The sequence below is a fragment of the Glycine max genome, chromosome 7, assembly GCF_000004515.6.
Source record: "Glycine max cultivar Williams 82 chromosome 7, Glycine_max_v4.0, whole genome shotgun sequence".
Classification (NCBI taxonomy): Eukaryota; Viridiplantae; Streptophyta; class Magnoliopsida; order Fabales; family Fabaceae; genus Glycine; species Glycine max.
In genome coordinates this window covers 34,986,907-35,009,147 of record NC_038243.2, presented here as the reverse complement: position 1 = coordinate 35,009,147, position 22,241 = coordinate 34,986,907, and positions in this window count along the sequence as shown.

Sequence of the window (22,241 nt, the reverse complement as noted above, 5' to 3'; positions counted from 1 at the left end):
GAGGTATTTTGGTAACTTGGGTTGTGTATGTACTCAGATGTATTTCTTTATGTTAAAAACTCAATACAATGTGTATATACACATTTATTCATATCTATATTTTCTGTAAATCAGATGTAGATAATTTCTTTTATCCCATTTTAATCAGTTAAAGGAAGTATGCCTCTAAGTGAAATTGCCTTATGCTTTTTGTCCCAAAATATGGATGAAACATTTTATTTAGTAAGTAATATCGTTTAGGTTTAAAATTCACTAAGATTCCAATTCATGTCTTCTCAACTTTTCATGATTGCAAAGATTAATATTGATTAACACATTTATAAAATAAATAATTAAAAATAATTAAGGCATAAATATAGTCTTAGAGATTAGGGTGTTACATATAGCCAAATCTATCTAGCTATAGAGATGTAAACATCTTCGTAGGGGATGCTTACTAATAAGTTTTTTTTTCTTTTTCTATGAAATGCATTGGGTACATGTCTAAACAGAACCAATTTAAGATAGGGAACCATAGAAGGGAAATAAGGAGATTGCTGCTTTTGAAGGTTGAAAGTGACCACAACTTGTTGTTGTGGGGGTTAAGTAGTAGTTGCTACTAAGGCTTCAAAGTCTAGAAAGACTTTTCACAAGAATACTTGGGTAGATAGCTTGCAAAGACTTAGAAAATACTAAGGTTAATCTTGGAGAGGTTTGTTGAAAGAATACTTGGTGGAGCCTACAGAGATTTAGAGAATATTGTGCTGTAGGAGCTTGGGGAGGCTTCAGGAAAAAAATGAATACCTAGTTGATTCTTGTATTGGTGGAAAGCCTACTGTTGTAGGGACTAGACATAGCCCATGTGGGTTGAACTAGGATAATTCCTTTGTGTGCTTTTATTTGAGAAACTTGGTTTTAAATGGTTATATCTTTGATATAAACTTATATTTAAGCTAGCTCAAATAAGTTGTACATATTCAGAAGCATACACCTACTCATCTTTCTTAAATGTATAAACCATATTCTACCTACCCCGAGTTTGACATTTATGAGTAGCTTCTGAAGTAGTATACATAAAATACTATAAAAGGATGATTATAATTGAAAATATATTGTATACAAAATACTATAAAAGGATGATGATCGCTCTCAACGAAACTTCTTGAAATTGGTACTCAGATATATCATAACTTTAGAAGCTGCATGTTCTTTTGCTGTAAAAGTTATAGTTGGTTAAGTGTTAGTATTCAACCCCTTCTAGTAACCTTTTGATCCACTTCACTAATAGTATGTGATTCTTTTTCTTTTTAGTTATATTAAATTATGAGTTTATAACATAGAAAATTCATGATTAATAGACTATGTATTATTTCAAATGGACTTCTTTTCACAAGATTTTTAATGTAGTTATGATCACATGTAGTTTATTGTTACTCCATTGATTATACTTATGTAAATATTTTCAAGGATTGATTATTTTTCACTCAGTTACTCTCTTTATTCCTTTCCTCTTTAAATGTATTTTAAGATTTTTATACATGAATCAAGATACATAATAAATTTTTGCACTCATTCTAAAATAGTTATCAAGTTTTGTGTTTTATTACAACTATTTTTCATTTCTACTCCATAATAAAAGCACAATACTTGTCTTTATTTTGAAATTCTTGATAAATGTATAAATTAACTTAAAATTAAGTGAGAAGTATAAATATAATTGACAAAAAGTTAATATTATCTTGAGCTTTGAAAATAATAATGAATAAAAACATAGTTATTCTAAAAATCAATGCTTAAAAAGGAACAAAAAGAGTATTAGATCCATTAGATCCTATACTATATAGATTTATTTTTGTTAATGTGAAATAAAAAATAATTTTAAAAAACTTAATAAATAAATAAATAAATAAATAGTCAAATCAATTAAATCTGAATTGTAAAAAGTCAACTTTAATTACTTTTGAATTTAATATTACATTAAAATGGAACTGCATTTTATTTTACATTTAATTTGGATAATTTTTTTATGAATAAAATGAATTTATTAAACCACAACACAAATACTTTGTTACCCAGTGATGAACTTTGCAAAAGATTTTCTTTTTGAAGAACTTTGTAAAATATGGTACATGAATTGCTCACTTAACTACTCATGGCTAATTTGTGTACATCCATAACACCACTCAAGTTAGCTAATAAAGTTTGACTTCTAATTTTTCCATGTTATAACTTTAAACATTTTATCCTTTTATTTTCAATTCTACTACTAACAAGGTAGAATCATAATATAAGACAAGAATTTGAGCAAAATCGTATCAAATACAATCTGATTGATGAAACAAACTTTAACTATGTATTTTTCTCACAAAAAGCAAATAATTTTATCTATAATTGAACAATGAAAATGACAATTCAACTACTATTAATTTTTATGTTTAGAAACATATATAGAAAATTTATTCTTGTGAATCTCATAAAATTGCAATGATTCACACAAACATCAAAAAGCAAGAAAACATTATCCCATTTATTTTGTCCCTTTCTTCTATGTTTTAAATCATAGATAGGGAAGTTATGACAAGCATAGGCATATATTCTTTTACTACTTATTGCCTATATCATAGTCCATTGCCATAATTGTTAATTGCAGTTGAATTTCTTCTATTATCATCTCAATGTTGATCATGATTGAAGAAAGTAGAAACATCAATGTTGTTGAAAACATCATTTGAACAACCAACACCAAATGTATTTTGGTAGAACTCATTTCATTTGGGTAAAGCATTTCCAGATTTGTGTTTGGGATGATGGAAAATTTTGGCTGAGAAGAATTAACTTGTGGTGGTTGTGGAGGATGAAGCATCTCCAAAGTGGACATAAGGTTAGGCTCAGGCCCAAGACTAGGCCCATGGTTTTCAATGTGAGAAATTGGCTCCTTATGGGTAGTGAAGAGATCAACTCCTTCAATGTTACGATAGCGTTGGATGAAAGTAGTGAGAGGCTCAACGTAGTCATTAAAGCCCAATTCCTCTATAGCCCATAATAGGTCCTCTGCATTCATAATCTTTCTACACTCACTTTGGCATCGATCCTTGGCTTTTCTAGTTACAAAGTTTATGTACTTTGTAGCACTTTGTTGAATCATATCCATGGTATCATATGAAACTTGTACATTATTTAGAAGAATCTGACTCATGATTTTCATCATATTTGTAATTGGCATCTTGCTTTTATCTCGCAAAACCAAATTAGGAACTCGATCACCGTTATTTGAGTTGATTGGCAGTGAAATTGCCATGTTTGCATAGGTGCTTTTTTGTTGATAAGGGATTATGGAACCTGAACGTACCAAAGAATGAATTTCATTATGCAATACTTTAAGAATTTATATATTGAAGTATAACAACTTTGCATCAAACAAAGAGGGAAAAAGAAAAATTTGTATCAAACAAGTGGGGAGAAGGATTTGTCTTTATTCTTTTCTTCTTCTGTGTATGGCTTGCCTTTTTTTGGTTAACTAAGCGTATCTTAGTTGATAGGTAGAGAATAATCTCTTGAGGGTAATTTATTTAAGGAGTCCATCTTTCAAAAATATGCTTTTCATACACATAGACCTTGTTGGAGATTACACATCAGCTAGTGATATATCCCAAATAAAGTATATAAGTGGAGGATAATCCTCACCTTTTGAGATAACTTTTGGGATCAAATTAGGCCAAATCCAAATTCTAAGATGGTATTAGAACTTATCTTAGTGATTATTGTTAGACCTATCATGGCACCAATTACTGTGTAGTATGCATAAGATCATAGGTTCTAACCTCAATTCGATCCTTGTATAAAAAAAATTGTACAAATCAAGAGGGACATAAATATGATAGTAAGTATACATATATGGCGACATGTAATAATACAACATGGAACATTGTACATGACATTGACAAAACACTCATCCCATCAATTTCAACACAAAAGTCTAAAGATCAATATAGAAAATGTTGGATATGGACAAACAAATTAGCCATTCTATACATAACTACCACATGTTAAATGATAAAAAAATCTTTGCACAAAAAAGAACTATGGTTAAAAAAATAATAATGCAAAAACTGTATAATCAAGTGGTATGTAAAGAAATGTTTAATGCACAAGTGAAAAATGTTGTATTAATACTTAGTTAGTCACAAATAGTTAGATATAATTTTTTATTTACAAAAAAGATATAAAATTTTTAATTAAACAATTGAGATTAAAATGATAAATTTGAAAAATACACCTCATTTTTCTCACTACTCCCTTATTACTATCACCTTTCCCTTTCTTCTACGATCCCTTCTCTCATGATGATCCTTCCATTTCTCTCATTCTCATCACTTTTCACATCCCCTTTTCCTTTTCTCAGTAATACCTAAATAAGAATAAATGATTATATATAATAATTTTAATTAATCAATTAAAAGGAGAGATTTGAAAAAGTTTTAAATTTTTTCTCTTACCTCTCTCATGTCGCCATCCTCCCTTTTCTCTTTATGCTTTCTCATCGATCCTTCCCTTTATCACTCTCCCCCTTTCTCATCCTTGTGTTGATCCTTCGCCTCTTGTTCACCTTCTTTTGCGTCTTCCCTCGTCATTGTCTACCCTCTTCTTCCTTTTCCCCTATTTTACCCTCTCTCATGATCTATCTACCAACATTACCACTCCATCTACCTCACTCATAAAAAGCTTCCATCTATCTCAAAAAAATCCTTCAAGCATGTTAGGAAATTTGTGTAGTAAAAGGGAGTTGAAAATGGTGAGGTGGGCAATGGAGAAAAAGGGTGACAAATAGGCTTGTCGTTTCATGATTTGATGTTGGTTCGATGAAGAACATCATGGTGTTGGGGATATCATGTGTGTGGGTGATGGGTGTTTATGTGGATGGGTAAGGGGGATGGTCTAGATGATGGTAAGGTAGATGAACAATAGCCAAGGGATTTGGATAGAGAGGCTAAGCCAAATAGTTTAACAGAGGAGGACACACTTTTTAGGGTTTGTTTTTTATTGGCATTCCCCTTTTGCCCTTGGTTATTTCTACTCAAAATATCTTATATGCCACTAGTATTTGATTTGTGCATCAGATACGCTAATAGTAATTAATTTGTGTATCGGATACGTTGCTAGCATTTAATTTAGTATTTTTTTTATTTTCTCTTTTTATTAAATTAGACCAAATACTTTTCAATTTTTTTAAGAAATTAAGCACCTTATGTTTTTATAAAATAAAAAATGACTTTTTTTTTAAAAAAAATGAATTTTCCTTTTGGCTTAATTGCACTTGTGGTCCCTTATGTATCAAATTGTGCAATTTTAGTCCCCATGTTTCAATTATATCAATTAGATCCTAGTTATTGAAATTTTGTGAATTTTAGTCCCTCCATTTAATAGACCAACATCAGTTTTTGTTAATATATATATATATATATATATATATATATATATATATATATATATATATATATATATATATATATAGGAATTTAAATCACACAATTTTGATATCGAGGGACCCAATTGGCTCAAGTAGAACCTAAGGGGAACTAAAATCACACATTTACAATAATTGGAGGATCCAATTGGTACAATTGAAATCCAAGGGACAAAAATCACACAATTTTGATACTTGGGGGTGGGAGGGGGGGTCCAAGAGGGTATTTTAACAAGTTACAATTTAGGTAACATTGTAACTTGCAAATGCAATTGTTCTAGAAAATAAGTAGATGTGCAATAACAAATACATGCATGTGTTGTGTTGTGTGTGTATCAAAACTATGTATATCAATAGTGGAAAGCCAACTCAAAAAGAAATTTTCAAACACAAAACATGTATCTTGGTTGAAAATGTTAGAAACCAATTGACATGGGTATGAGTCATGTAAGCTTTTAAAGATGTGTCTAAACAAAAGAAAACTCATCTTTATGTGTGTATATGCATTTTTTTTGTAAATGCTTACCTGAACTTGATTTCGCAAACGAGGAATCTCCATTCTCCATAACCTTTGAAAACACAACTAGATTTTCTCAAATTTTGAGGTCTATCAATTCTTGATACCAACACTTGAATATATGTGGGTCTCTATTGGATTTATAATCGATGGAGATATGCGAGCCCAAGCTCATAGTACTTAGATACATAGAAACTGGTTATGTTAAAAGTCATCCTATAGGTTTTGGTGATTAATGAAACACATTTAATACTAAATTGGTTTTATTTTTATGCACCGTCAATGTAAAAAGTTTTACACTATAAACTAATCAAAAATCATGATGGGTATTATATTTTTTAACTGTAAAAGTTAATAAATTTATCTTATGTGATGATTTATGATTGAATGATAATATAAAATCCCTTTACACTATACAAACTATTTTCTCATACTAAATTTATTCCCCCTCCCTTCCCCACCCCATATTATTTTGGTTAATTTATGACTAAAGTAAACAACAAAGAAAACTTTTTTTTTCTTGCTTTTGTAAGCTTTTGTGATTATTAAATAACATTTATTGAAAATATTGTAACAATTTCACTTATAAATTAAATGTTTTCATTAAATTTTTTATAAGTAAACAATTAATGCCTTATAAAATTTATAGATTGGTATTATTGATAAGAATTGACATACCAATTTTGCTGTGTTTAAATTTTGAAATTTCTATATATGCATTAATAAATTTAATTTTTTATTAAATAAAGATATGACCATACAAGTTTTTATTATTTTTTGAAAAAAATGTTTGACTATTTTAAAGTGAGTTCATTTTTGAAAGACATAATAACAGAAGATTTTAACTATTGACAAAAGAGAAAGTAATTTAATAATTTTATGATGTATTATATATACATATTTTATTATTATAAAATGAATGATGTAATGACCCATCACTATTACAAGGAATTAGGAACTAGGAACTGACCCAAGCAAAAGACTTTATTTTAATTCATCTAGAACTTATATTAATTTAATTATGAAAGTACTTGTAAACTTTTCGTGTTTCAAAGGCCAAACAAAAAACACATAATATCTAGATAAGACAACAGATGATCGTATACAACATCAGCGCAACTCTATAAATATAAGTTACATAGGCTTTGAGTTGATCAACCCTATATTTGATGCTAAAGAAAGCAAAAGAGATCATATGTCTTCACGTTCAAGTACTCATATCTATGTGTTAGGTTTGGATGGTCCAATTTTGGTAATTGGACGATCCGTCCATACCCAATATTTTGCTGATTACAAGGATATAAATTTATGATGAACTAATGGTTTACTCTTTAGTGAAACAATACTTATTATATATGAGCAAATATGGTAATGATACAATATCCAATGCTCTTATTAGGTATCATCTATTCATAACTTGAACTTATTTTTTAAAAGAGTTATTTTCAACGTCCATTGTGTTGAAGTAAACAAGCGTCCAATCATTTGTTAAAATCAGTGTCTATACACCGTGCCTTTAAAAACGCATCCAATGGACTTATTCAATCACACAGATCATTTTATAATAAATATAAGTGACATCCAATCACATACTAGATTCACGTTAGCTAAAAAGAGAAGTGCTCATACCAACTCTCTTATACATTCACTTTGCCTCTCTTATTTTGAATGTTAATGTTTGAATTTCAAGTATGTAAGGACAAAATAGAAGAGGATAAAAGAAGTATTTCAAGCCAAAAGATAAGAAAAGTCTTGTGAGCAACTAGGAAAACTTGGAGATACCACTTCTAATGAAGAAGATGAAGAGGAAGCCAACCAATGTGTGATGGTTAATACAACAACAAAAGAATCAAAATCAGAACAAGACAAAAAGGTAGATTTCTATGACCTTGAATCATTGAAGCAAGCTTATCATGAATTAGTCTCAACTGTTCTTTTCAAAAGCTTACAAAAACTTGCGAAAAGATTTCAAAAAGTTGTTTAAAGATCATAACGAAATTGAAAATGTCCTTGATGCTAAAGCAAATAGTTCTTTGGATGAATCCATTCAAATGTGTAATATTTATGAAACTCTTAAGATAAAAGTGAATAAGCTCTACCATGAGAATGAGAAGATATCCAAAGAAAAATTTCTTTACTAGAAAAATTTAATGATTTAGAAAACAAAATTAAGGCTTTACAAAAGGAACTGAAAAACCTCACTGAGGTGGACCATGTCAATGAAGAAAGGTATGATCTTTGGAGAGAATGTTAGGCACACAATGATTATTACGATTTAAAAAAGAGTAAACATGATCTATGGGTAGAGTGTGAAAATCACAAAAAGTTTGTGAAAGTTTTAAATGACAAGCTTTTAAAGAATGATGTTTTAAAGGGTCAACCTCAAGATGTTGTAAAATTTCATGAGGGGATTCATACTTTAAAGTAAACATTAGCCCAATTTGTTGGAGGGTCTAAATGCCTTGAGAATATATTAAGGTACAATAGAAGTCCTATGGACAAATATGGTCGTAGGTACAAAGGCGAGAAGTATGCTTATGATGAAGATACTTGGGTGTCTTAGATTCAGGGGGAGTCTAAGGGTGCGCTAGAAGTGGCCTTGAGAATACTATTGTAGTCAGGAGTGGCAGGAAAAAATACTTGTTGTAATCAAGCTTTGATTAGTGGAACCCTTTACTAGTTTGTAAAGGTGAAGTGGAAATAGTTTTGTTTGAATGAACCAGTATAAGCCTAAGTGTTTCTACTTCTCTCCAACACTAATTTATTCATATTCTCTTGTGCTGGTTTTGATACACTACATCACACAAGTTTGCTTTTGAAAAACCTTTGTGAAAATAATTTCTTCAAGCATTGGACGATGGTCTTTTGTTTTCAACAAAACTATTTTTTATTCATTGGATGATACCTTCAGTAACTTGCTTTTATGCATATCTTCCTATGAAAAACATCTTTTTGCAAAAAAGTTTTTGTATTTATCTAACACACTATTTAATCCCCTTTCTAGTGTGATATATGTTATTTTTGAAGTTGTATACAATTACTTGTGTAAAGAAGAAAAAATCTGGTAGAATATCTGTAACAAGAGAATCCTGCTCTAGTTAGGGTCCAAGGACTCCATATTAGAATGACACAAGTTTTGTTCTATTTCATCTCACGGAAAACATCCCCTTTGACATGCCTCACACCATCTACATTAATATTCTTCGCACCACTAAGACACTAGGTGGATATGAGGATATTTACTACATGATCCTAGTCAACAAACTTCTTTAGGAGCAAGATGTCTATCAAATTTTCAATTCAGAATTGGAAAAGAAAATGAAAAATAACATCATGGTCAAGGGATCAATAATAGCCAAGTAGTAGAGCTTTGGTCTTGCTAACATCAAAGCAATGAGGCCAAAGATGGGCATATCTCACAAAGAAGTGCCTTAAGCGAACGAGGAGGATATTATTAGAAGACGACAAAAGCATGTCGCCAAAGTCGAAGCTGATGAAGATAATGCTTTGAAGTTTGAATTAGTTTGCTATTGCCAACATGGTGGATAGAATCATGCAAGAGTAGGAAAACAAAATGATAGGTTCAACAACAAAAGAAGGAGGAAGAACTACTCAAAAAAGAGAAAAGAACCAAGAAGAAAAATGAGCTAGTTATTGCATCTAATCCTCCTAGTATTCTAAGCACGCATCCAAAGACTGTTCCTACAAAGAAAATTCCAAGGAAGTGAGCTGAGAAGATGACCACAAATCAGAAGCTGAGGAATTTGAGTGAAACTAATGGTGATGTTCCACCTATCCGAAGGAAGTGAAAAGATGGAGGCCAACAACAAGTACATGTTGTCCAGAAGAAGCAAAAGGTTGTTAAGGGGTCCAGTGCTAAAGATCTAGTTCTTTCATCTATGGTACCAAGAAAAGTGAAGAATCAAGAAACTCGAGTAAACAAAGTTGTTATTAACAATGAACAAACGCCGCACTTACCTTCTCATGAGTTTATAAGTGTTGATGTCTCTACTTCTCATGTATCTCTTCGGCATCCACCAATACCACCTCATTAGCGTCCACCTCTATCTCCAATTAACTTCTCAAAGTTTAAGAACATGTGTGGATGGCCTCATGGAGATCATGGAGTTCTCTGCCCAAAGAAGATATATCTGAAGAAGAGAAACTTAAGAAGAAATTTTCGGTTGTATTCTTTTAGAGGAATGAGTAGAACTATTGTAAGAAGAAGGATATCATACACAGAGCAGAACAAGAACTTTTCCAAAGATAGTTCATCACTATATGTTCCACTCCTTGGATGCAGTGTGATTATCAACATACTCTTTTTGCAGCTTATATGGATCTTCTAATGCAATAGTCTCCTTGGACACTCCGTCCTGGATGCAACCTGTTTATCCCAACCTGGAAAAGGTGCAACATTATTGGGTACCTTTTGGAACTCAACAAACTATGTGTCCACTACTAGATAACGAAGGAGCCGATAAACCCAAAGGGAGAAAGAAATCCGAAAGTGCCATGGCATTTGAAAGTGCTCTTATCACTTCCTCCAAAAGCAGTATGGACCCATCTAAGGGTTGTCATTCTCCAACCATTGCATGGGAGAAACACATTCATCTGTGGACACCATTACAAAGTTTCTAACTGTCAGTCATGCAACACTTGACTCGAAGCTCCATAACGAAGATTTGTTTGATTTAGGCATGCTTTTGTCACAAATGTATGTATCTAACCAAGCTAATTCCTATCCCCTAAAATTATGTATTAGTGAGGCAACTAATATCAAAATGCTTTGAGATAGGACATGTCCAAGGTTGCCAATCTATAACTTGGGGAAGAAAAAATGGGTTCAAACTCAACTTTGATGTAGAGGTGCCCTCCAGAAAGCAAAGAGTGGAGCTTGTCAACCATCTTTGTGACTGGAAGACTCTTTTTAAAGGCAACAAACTCATAGGGAAACTGGATGTTTCTTATGCTAGAACCCCTTGGAATCAAACTGTTGGGTTTGATACAACAAAAGCTTCTATTTCTGGATTTTTTGGCAAAAATCTTGCGAAGCACAAAGATTCCATCCAAGTGCTGCGTCCGACCAAGCTCTATCACTTCGATGATGCATGCGTTTTCTTTGTGAAGAATAATGAGATGATTTCCTCACTAGACTGAAGGCACTCCCAATCATCTTCAACAATATTGTGTGTGATCTGACTCAGATAAATGAAAGGGACTTTGATGATCATGTGATGATAGTTCATAAAGCTCTTAGACAAGAAAAAAAAAGCATGGGAAAAAGGTGTGCAAGCTAAACTAGCTAAAAAGACTATTGCTAAAGTCATTGAAGTGCTTGTTGATCTCAATAACTCAGGTGGTTTGCAAGAAAATGCTGAACAAGTTCCTTCACCAGATGCATCCAATGTTGCCAAGGCTAATGAACTATTACACACTACAAATCCTACACATGTGCCCACTCAGCAGGAGCCTTCAAATGAAGCCACCTCTGTGCAAAAGGATGTTCTTGATGTAGTAGTGGTATTTTCCAGTAGCACTAGTAATCCAAAGGGCATTGCTTCTCTTAACTATGCTGCCTTTAATGCTCTTTTAGAAGACAAATTCCAAGAAATTATGACTCAGGATATGATGAAGCAAAGGGAAGAGACACAATAAATTGTGACTCAGGCCATCACACAACAAAGTGAAGAAATAGAGAAGGAGCTAAGAGCTTATGCTGAGCAGCAACACATTAAGAATGAGAAATACAAGTTATGTATGCAACATGCTATCTCTTCTCAATTCACCAATCTATCTCAAATGCTTATCCAAAATCTTGAACAGGCTTGAATGAACATGCCTAAAGCTATTGTTAATCATGTCGTCCAGCCACCGCCACCAGTTCAACAACAACCTTGTATTCTTCTTGCTCCTCCACCTGAACCAACATCTATTTCCAGTCCTACATCACTTCCACCACCATCATCTTAAGAGTGACTATGATGATCTATCATCATTTCTTTCTTTGAACCTTATGTCTTTTTGTTAATGAAAAAAGTGGGAGAAATATAGAAAATTTGAATGCAATCTTAATAATATAAGTGGTTTGGTGCTCATATGTGTGTGTTATTATCTACTGTTATATATATGTCTGCATGTTTTATCTTAAGTTTATTATGTGCAACATACATAAAGATTGTTGGACTCAGGGGGAATTCCTAAGAAATCTTCTTATATGTATACATATTATGATATATATATATATATATGATATTTTATAATCATGCACTATCTTACTGAGTTTATTTGGCCTGATATCCTACAAGATTATATTTTATCTTGATCAAAATTTAAATGATTTGTCATCATAAAAAATGGGAGATTGTTAGGTTTGGATGATCGAATGTTTAGTAACTGGACAATCCATCCATACCCAATATTTTGATGATTACAAAGATATAAATTTATGATGAACTAATGGTTTACTCTTTAGTGAAACAGGACTTACTATATATGAGCACAAGAGGTAATGATACTATATCCAATGCTCTTATTAGTTATCATTTATTCACAACTGAAACTTGTTTTTAAAAGAGTTATTTTCAACGTTCAAATGTGTTGTAGTAAACAAGCGTCTAATCATTTGTGAAAACAAGTGCATCTACATTATGCCTTTAAATATGCATCCATTGGACTTATTCACTTACATAAATCATTTTATTTTAAGTATAAGTGACGTTCAATCACGTACAAGATTCATGTTAGCTAAAAAAAGAAGTGCTCATACCAACTCTCTTATACATTCACTTTGCCTCTCTTATTTTAAATGTTAACCTTCGAATTTCAAGTATATAAGAATGTAATAAAATAAATAAGAAGTGCATACTCTCAGAGGTTGTTATTGTTGGAGAAAGGCGCAAATGCATTTTTATGTACTTTTATTCCTTCTCTCACCTTAAGCAAGTGACATGTTGCACAAGCCGTCAGTTGTGAGGTAATGTTCATATCAAGGAAGGCTCTAATCCCACAATGAATCTCTTCTCTGAAGTCTATAAAAGATGACTTAAGCACTGCTATCACGACATGGAAAACAAAGAAAAACAAGCGAGTGAATTTGAAGTGCTTAGATTATGTCAAATCATTGGATGATACTAATATGTGCTTAATTAGCTATCCTTTGCTTTGCAAAGTTATTTGATTGTATTCATGCTTAAGTGTTTATCCACTCTTTGAGTGTTTTGAAACTATGTATTCATTTCAAACCTTTGTTGTTTGTGAAACCCATGAGTGGTTTAGAGTTATATGGGATCATCACAATCATGAACCACACGTGCAACAATGCAAGGGTAAGCTTACCAAAAACAAACATACTAAAACAGTGTACAACATATCAGTTAAAACAAAAGAAAACACCATCGTATACATATAGAACGTAATATTTAGAAATCATACGTAAGGCATAAAGCCTAGAAATTCATATACCAGACAATTTCATAATAATCATCACCATTAACCATCACATCAAGATTTAACCATCATACTCCATCATCATTATCAATCACCATCATCATCAACCCATCCATCAAAGACAAACTCGACTCATTAGGTTAAGGGCCTTCCTAGCACCCTCAACTTACGTGTCTACTCACAAACAACAACTAAACTTAGATTCCTTGAGGTTTGAGGTAAGAGAAATCATACCCACCATCCCACTCATGGTTTGTCTCAAGGATCCAAGTTTCACCATCAACAACAATCCATCCCACATACACTAAAAGGGTCACTAATCCTCCTAAGAAGTAGTTCTCAACACTTTGATATATCATTTGAAGTTAAAACATAAGGATGGTACTCGGGAAGATGACCTATTAGGTGAGATCCTCAGGTAACTTTAATAAGGTGGAGTTCTATCATGCAACTCACCCTCCCAAGTATACCATCTTCCAACAACAACAAAATCTTCCCAAAAGATATAGTTAACTCCTTTTCACACATATGGATGATTTTCAAAACGAGATTATCATCCACAATAATCATACATCATCACAAATTCATTCGTCAATCTCAATATGATAACAGGTTACAATATCATAGATTCATCATTCATATGCTCATCATACTCAAGCATAGCAAGACATGCAAGACATTCCAACACCTTGAGTTCTTGCAAACAACACACCAAAAAATCATATGAATGTGAATCTCATGATCTCAACATAAAGTCAACTTTAATCATAAAATAACATCATCTCAACCACATCTCATATCATCATCAATAAATCAACCAACGCAACTTAAGACATTTGTCAATTAACATAGTTATCTCATCATCAATATAATATTCTAAAAAAACATGATAATTAAAGATATACTAACCCAATTAAGTTGATTATTGTCTCATTTGGAAGCTAAGAATGCTATCTCTAACTTTTATGCATACCCAAAGACCTAATTTGGAAGCATAATATGACTAAAATTACAATCTAGATGAAAGTTTTACTTATCATCGACAAATTGACCTTTGTTTACTAATTTAATCATTTTTGAAGTTATCCACAATATTATTAAGTTAGACCAAAGCCATTAGTTAGCTAGCATCTTGGGCTACAACTTTCATGAAGACCACTTTTCCAAATTCAGACTCTACAATTGAGGTTTGGTCATTGTAATAAATTGCAACCAATTGTAATCGATTACAATAAAGCTCGGGTCAACAAAATAGTCTTTGGACTTGAATTAAGCGATTACAAACCTATGCAATCAATTACCGCCATAGAACCCAAAAATCAACCTCTCTAGATCATTTTAATCCATTATTCCACATGATATTTAAATAATTCAAATATGCATAAAGTTACAATTTTTAAGCCAAAACATCATCTTTCATCAAAACAAAATTATTCCTTTTGACCCAAAATTTTCAACAATGGATTTTAGCTTCAACAAAGCATTTTTTTTATCACCACAATGCATTCAAAACAAGAAAGAGGGAAGCTTCCTTTACCTCTATACACCAAAAAGCAAACTGTGAAAGGAAGAAAGCAAAAATGAGAGGGTTTTAGGTCTAAGATGAGAGTTTTCCCACTACCACTCAACCACCACACAACAAGTCACCACCTATAACCCATCAACAAATAGAAACAACATTAAAACCCCAAAAATGAGAACTTTCATGAACCACCATGGGTTCTCTATGAAGGAAGACGATAATGGAACTTAAAATGGAAAGATAAAGGGATTCTTACCGCTGTACACAACCCCAAACAACAAAAAAGAGTAAGAAAGGTGTCCTCTTGAACAAGGTAAATCAAGGATCCAAGCTTCCAAAGAGAGAGTCCTTTTAAGGAAGAAGAAAGAAGCAAGAAGGTGTGCCTATGAGGTTGGTTCAGATTATGCAAGGGTTGGGGAAGGTTTGTGACTCTTCTGATTTCCTTTCTTTGCACCCCAAAACTCACTAAACTTACCCACCCTATTCCTATCACTCAAGGTCCACTCACTTAGGCCCAAACACTCTAAAACCAACTAATCATACATACAACATGGTTTAAGCGTAAACATAATTATAAACATAGATATAATCACCACAAATCATCATCTCATAATTAATAAATTAGTTACAATCACTTACATTAAATATTGCAATCTAATTAAAACAATTAATCAATCATTATGAAAATCATAGTGTTACAAATGATGAGGATGAGGAGTAACGCTTTTAGAGTTATTCTTAGAATAACTGGATCCCTCTTCTAAGATCATATAAATTGTTTTCTTAAATTATCAGAAAGAATCGTGAAATGTGCATGACTTGTTAATATTGTTGAAGAAAAACCATTTCTGAACAAAATGTTTTAATGACAACAAACTTTTAAGGTGCAAATTCTAAGTTTTTTTAGACTTGTGCTACTAATGGTTTGCCTTGAGTACCTTTAAAGAGACATGACTTAATCAAGAAACATGAAGAAAAGTGTGAAGCCTTTTCCTACTGTGAAGGTCCTTCAATCTAAAGACTATCCAACTCCAAAAGCAAGAAACCAAAAGCAAATGACCAATCATGGTAATATAAGTTAAGAGGTAGATATCAACAGCTACACATACTTAAGGATCTTCATAAGATGTAGTTCAAAAGACAATAGTGCAAATAGACATGTCTACACAATTAAGAAGCACAAGCTAGAACTTATAAAGAAAGACGTCATGCAACAATGTACTAAGTGATGCAATCCTACCTCCCAAGGGCATTGGATAGAAAACTCCAAGAAGATCGGGCCAGAGGTGCAAGAGAATGCCCTAGGGTTCTCATGAGCCTTAGGATAGATTTTGGGCCCATGGGCTAAGTATGAGCCCACTTATCTTTGTACATATTAGATTAGAATTTCATTATTTTTGGGCCTTGTATTTAGGGCTCCATAATGTAGGTAGGGTGTTGGATCAAGTGGCCTCAGAATAATTAAGAAGGGGGGTTGAATTAATTATTCCTAAACCTTTACTAATTAAAAATTTACTCTTCTAAGGCTTTTACTATGTTGTTAAGTAAATGAAGAACAGAAAAGAAACTTAACCAAAAGTAAAAGCAGGAATTAAAGTGCACAGCGGAAATTAAAAGAGTAGGGAAGAAGGAGACAAACACACAAGAGTTTTTATACTGGTTCGGCAATAACCCGTGCCTACATCCAGTCCCCAAGCGACCTGCGATCCTTGAGATTTCTTTTCAACCTTGTAAAAATCCTTTTACAAACAAAGATCCACAAGGGATGTACCCTCCCTTATTCTCTTTGAACAATCTAGTGGATGTATCCTCCACTAAAGCTGATCCACAAGAGATGTACCCTCTTTTGTTCTCAGTCAACAACCCAAGTAGATGTACCCTCTACTTGTATCACAAAGGATGTACCCTCCAATGTGTTAAGACAAAGTTCTCAGGCGGTTAAACCTTTGAAACTTTGTGAATGGGGATACAAAAGAATTCTCAGGCGGTTAGTCCTTTGAAATCTTTTGTATATGGGAAAGGGAAGAATCAAAAGAATTCTCAGACTATGTCGTTTTGAATTCTTTGACAAGGGAGAAGGGAGACACAAAAGAATTCAGACGGTTAGTCCTTCGTTCTTTTGTGTTAGTGCTTAGCTCTACTGAGTTTTAAAAGATTGGCTAAGATTTTGTTAAAACATAAGCACTTAGACAATGAAGGAAAGCTGGAGTTGCTGCACATGATGTCCAACGTTATGACAAGGAATAAGATCGGGCTGCACAATGCACAAGGCAAGATGAAAAGTCAAATGAAGAATTGAAGCTGCAGGATTCACGATGTCGGATACAATGTCCAGGACATCCTGCCCGAAAATACTGGAATTGCTAAAAGCATTAAAGCTGCAGGATCCACGATGTCAGATACAATGTCCAGGACATCCTGCCCGAAAATACTGGAAGGTCAAATGAAGAATTAAAGCTGCAGGATCCAAGATGTCGGATACGATGTCCAGGACATCTGGCCCGAAAATACTGGACATATAAATCTGTTATATCTTTAACAGATTATTGTGCTGTTAGCAAGAGATTAGATGATCTATCTTTAGGAACGAATTAAAAGATAATTAAAGTTCGAATTTCAAAGTAGAAGAGTTCGTTCAGGGATTAAAGATTAAAGATAAAAACTAAAAGATCAAACTGTATCTTTTAGATCTTTAAGTGCAGATTTTCAGGAAAATGATAGATCTCATCCAGCACAAGTAGTTGCAGCCCAGAAACGCACATGGCTATATAAACATGAAGGCTGCACGAGTTCTGTACCAAGTCCGGGATTGAAGAGTTACTTTGTGAGTTTTGGGACTTGAGTGTTTTGTGAGCCACCTTGATGGTACCCTAACATCAAGTGTTGGACCTGAGTGTGTAGAGTTGATCTCTTGTGTGTAGAGTTGATCTCTAGTGTGTAGGGTTGATCCCTTTTGTTCAGAGTTGATCTCTGGTGTGTCTTTGATTCAATTGTAAACACGGGAGAGTGTTTGAGAGGGAGTGAGCGGGGTTTCTCATATCTAAGAGTGGCTCTTAGGTAGAGGTCGCACGGGTAGTGGTTAGGTGAGAAGGTTGTAAACAGTGGCTGTTAGACCTTGAACTAACACTATTTTAGTGGATTTCCTCCCTGGCTTGGTAGCCCCCAGATGTAGGTGAGGTTGCACCGAACTGGGTTAACAATTCTCTTGTGTTATTTACTTGTTTAATCTGTTCATACAGTCAAACACAATCTGCATGTTCTGAAGCGTGATGTCGTGACATCCTGTACGACATCTGTCCCCAGTATCAGAATTTCAATTGGTATCAGAGCAGGCACTCGAAATCACTGAGTGAGACCTAGGGAGATAAATTCTGATGAACATGGAGAAAGAAGGAGGACCAGTGAACAGACCACCAATTCTTGATGGAACCAACTATGAATACTGGAAAGCAAGGATGGTGGCCTTCCTCAAATCACTGGATAGCAGAACCTGGAAAGCTGTCATCAAAGGCTGGGAACATCCCAAGATGCTGGACACAGAAGGAAAGCCCTCTAATGAATTGAAGCCAGAAGAAGACTGGACTAAAGAAGAAGACGAATTGGCACTTGGAAACTCCAAAGCTTTGAATGCTCTATTCAATGGAGTTGACAAGAATATCTTCAGACTGATCAACACATGCACAGTGGCCAAAGATGCATGGGAGATCCTGAAAACCACTCATGAAGGAACCTCCAAAGTAAAGATGTCCAGATTGCAACTCTTGGCTACAAAATTCGAAAATCTGAAGATGAAGGAGGAAGAATGTATTCATGACTTCCACATGAACATTCTTGAAATTACCAATGCTTGCACTGCCTTGGGAGAGAGAATGACAGATGAAAAGCTGGTGAGAAAGATCCTCAGATCCTTGCCTAAGAGATTTGACATGAAAGTCACTGCAATAGAGGAGGCCCAAGACATTTGCAACATGAGAGTAGATGAACTCATTGGTTCTCTTCAAACCTTTGAGCTAGGACTCTCGGATAGGGGTGAAAAGAAGAGCAAGAACTTGGCGTTCGTGTCCAATGATGAAGGAGAAGAAGATGAGTATGACCTGGATACTGATGAAGGTCTGACTAAGGCAGTTGTGCTCCTTGGAAAGCAGTTCAACAAAGTGCTGAACAGAATGGACAGGAGGCAGAAACCACATGTCCAGAACATCCCTTTCGACATCAGGAAAGGTAGCAAATACCAGAAAAGGTCAGATGAAAAGCCCAGTCACAGCAAAGGAATTCAATGCCATGGGTGTGAAGGCTATGGACACATCATAGCTGAATGTCCCACTCATCTCAAGAAGAAGAGAAAAGGACTTTCTGTATGTCGGTCTGATGATACAGAGAGTGAACAAGAAAGTGATTCTGACAGAGATGTAAATGCACTCACTGGGAGATTTGAATCTGCTGAAGATTCAAGTGATACAGATAGTGAAATCACTTTTGATGAGCTTGCTATATCCTATAGAAAACTATGCATCAAAAGTGAGAAGATCCTTCAGCAAGAAGCACAACTGAAGAAGGTCATTGCAGATCTGGAGGCTGAGAAGGAGGCACATGAAGAGGAGATCTCTGAGCTTAAAGGAGAAGTTGGTTTTCTGAACTCCAAACTGGAAAACATGACAAAATCAATAAAGATGCTGAATAAAGGCTCAGATATGCTTGATGAAGTGCTACAGCTTGGGAAGAATGTTGGAAACCAGAGAGGACTTGGGTTTAAATCTGCTGGCAGAATAACCAAGACAGAATTTGTTCCTGCCAAAAACAGCACTGGAGCCACGATGTCACAACATCGGTCTCGACATCATGGAACGCAGCAGAAAAAGAGTAAAAGAAGTAAAAGAAAGAAGTGGAGGTGTCACTACTGTGGCAAGTATGGTCACATAAAGCCCTTTTGCTATCATCTACATGGCCATCCACATCATGGAACTCAAAGTAGCAACAGCAGAAAGAAGATGATGTGGGTTCCAAAACACAAGATTGTCAGTCTTGTTGTTCATACTTCACTTAGAGCATCAGCTAAGGAAGATTGGTACCTAGATAGCGGCTGTTCCAGACACATGACAGGAGTTAAAGAATTCCTGGTGAACATTGAGCCCTGCTCCACCAGCTATGTGACATTTGGAGATGGCTCTAAAGGAAAGATCATTGGAATGGGAAAGCTAGTTCATGATGGACTTCCTAGTCTGAACAAAGTACTGCTGGTGAAGGGACTGACTGCAAACCTGATCAGCATCAGTCAGCTGTGTGATGAAGGATTCAATGTAAACTTCACAAAGTCAGAATGCTTGGTGACAAATGAGAAGAGTGAAGTTCTAATGAAGGGCAGCAGATCAAAGGACAACTGCTACCTATGGACACCTCAAGAAACCAGTTACTCCTCCACATGTCTATCCTCCAAAGAAGATGAAGTCAGAATATGGCATCAAAGATTTGGACATCTGCACTTAAGAGGCATGAAGAAAATCATTGACAAAGGTGCTGTTAGAGGCATTCCCAATCTGAAAATAGAAGAAGGCAAAATTTGTGGTGAATGTCAGATTGGAAAGCAAGTCAAGATGTCCCACCAGAAGCTTCAACATCAGACCACTTCCAGGGTGCTGGAACTACTTCACATGGACTTGATGGGGCCTATGCAAGTTGAAAGCCTTGGAGGAAAGAGGTATGCCTATGTCGTTGTGGATGATTTCTCCAGATTTACCTGGGTCAACTTTATCAGAGAAAAATCAGACACCTTTGAAGTATTCAAGGAGTTGAGCCTAAGACTTCAAAGAGAAAAAGACTGTGTCATCAAGAGAATCAGGAGTGACCATGGGAGAGAATTTGAAAACAGCAGGTTTACTGAATTCTGCACATCTGAAGGCATCACTCATGAGTTCTCTGCAGCCATTACACCACAACAGAATGGCATAGTTGAGAGGAAAAACAGGACTTTGCAAGAGGCTGCTAGGGTCATGCTTCATGCCAAAGAACTTCCCTATAATCTCTGGGCTGAAGCCATGAACACAGCATGCTACATCCACAACAGAGTCACACTTAGAAGAGGGACTCCAACCACTCTGTATGAAATCTGGAAAGGGAGGAAGCCAACTGTCAAGCACTTCCACATCTTTGGAAGTCCATGTTACATTTTGGCAGATAGAGAGCTAAGGAGAAAGATGGATCCCAAGAGTGATGCAGGAATATTCCTGGGATACTCTACAAACAGCAGAGCATATAGAGTATTTAATTCCAGAACCAGAACTGTGATGGAATCCATCAATGTGGTTGTTGATGATCTAACTCCAGCAAGAAAGAAGGATGTCGAAGAAGATGTCAGAACATCGGGAGACAATGTAGCAGATACAGCTAAAAGTGTAGAAAATGCAGAAAACTCTGATTCTGCTACAGATGAATCAAACATCAACCAACCTGACAAGAGACCCTCCATTAGAATCCAGAAGATGCACCCCAAGGAGCTGATTATAGGAGATCCAAACAGAGGAGTCACTACAAGATCAAGGGAGATTGAGATTGTCTCCAACTCATGTTTTGTCTCCAAAATTGAGCCCCAGAATGTGAAAGAGGCACTGACTGATGAGTTCTGGATCAATGCTATGCAAGAAGAATTGGAGCAATTCAAAAGGAATGAAGTCTGGGAGCTAGTTCCTAGACCCGAGGGAACTAATGTGATTGGCACCAAGTGGATCTTCAAGAACAAAACCAATGAAGAAGGTGTCATAACCAGAAACAAGGCCAGACTGGTTGCTCAAGGCTACACTCAGATTGAAGGTGTAGACTTTGATGAGACTTTTGCCCCAGTTGCTAGACTTGAGTCCATCAGATTATTACTTGGTGTAGCTTGCATCCTCAAATTCAAGCTGTACCAGATGGATGTGAAGAGCGCATTTCTGAATGGATACCTGAATGAAGAAGTCTATGTGGAGCAGCCAAAGGGATTTGTAGACCCGACTCATCCAGATCATGTATACAGGCTCAAGAAGGCTCTCTATGGATTGAAGCAAGCTCCAAGAGCTTGGTATGAAAGGCTAACAGAGTTCCTTACTCAGCAAGGGTATAGGAAGGGAGGAATTGACAAGACTCTCTTTGTCAAACAAGATGCTGAAAACTTGATGATAGCACATATATATGTTGATGACATTGTGTTTGGAGGGATGTCGAACGAGATGCTTCGACATTTTGTTCAACAGATGCAATCTGAATTTGAGATGAGTCTTGTTGGAGAGCTGACTTATTTTCTGGGACTCCAAGTGAAGCAGATGGAAGACTCCATATTC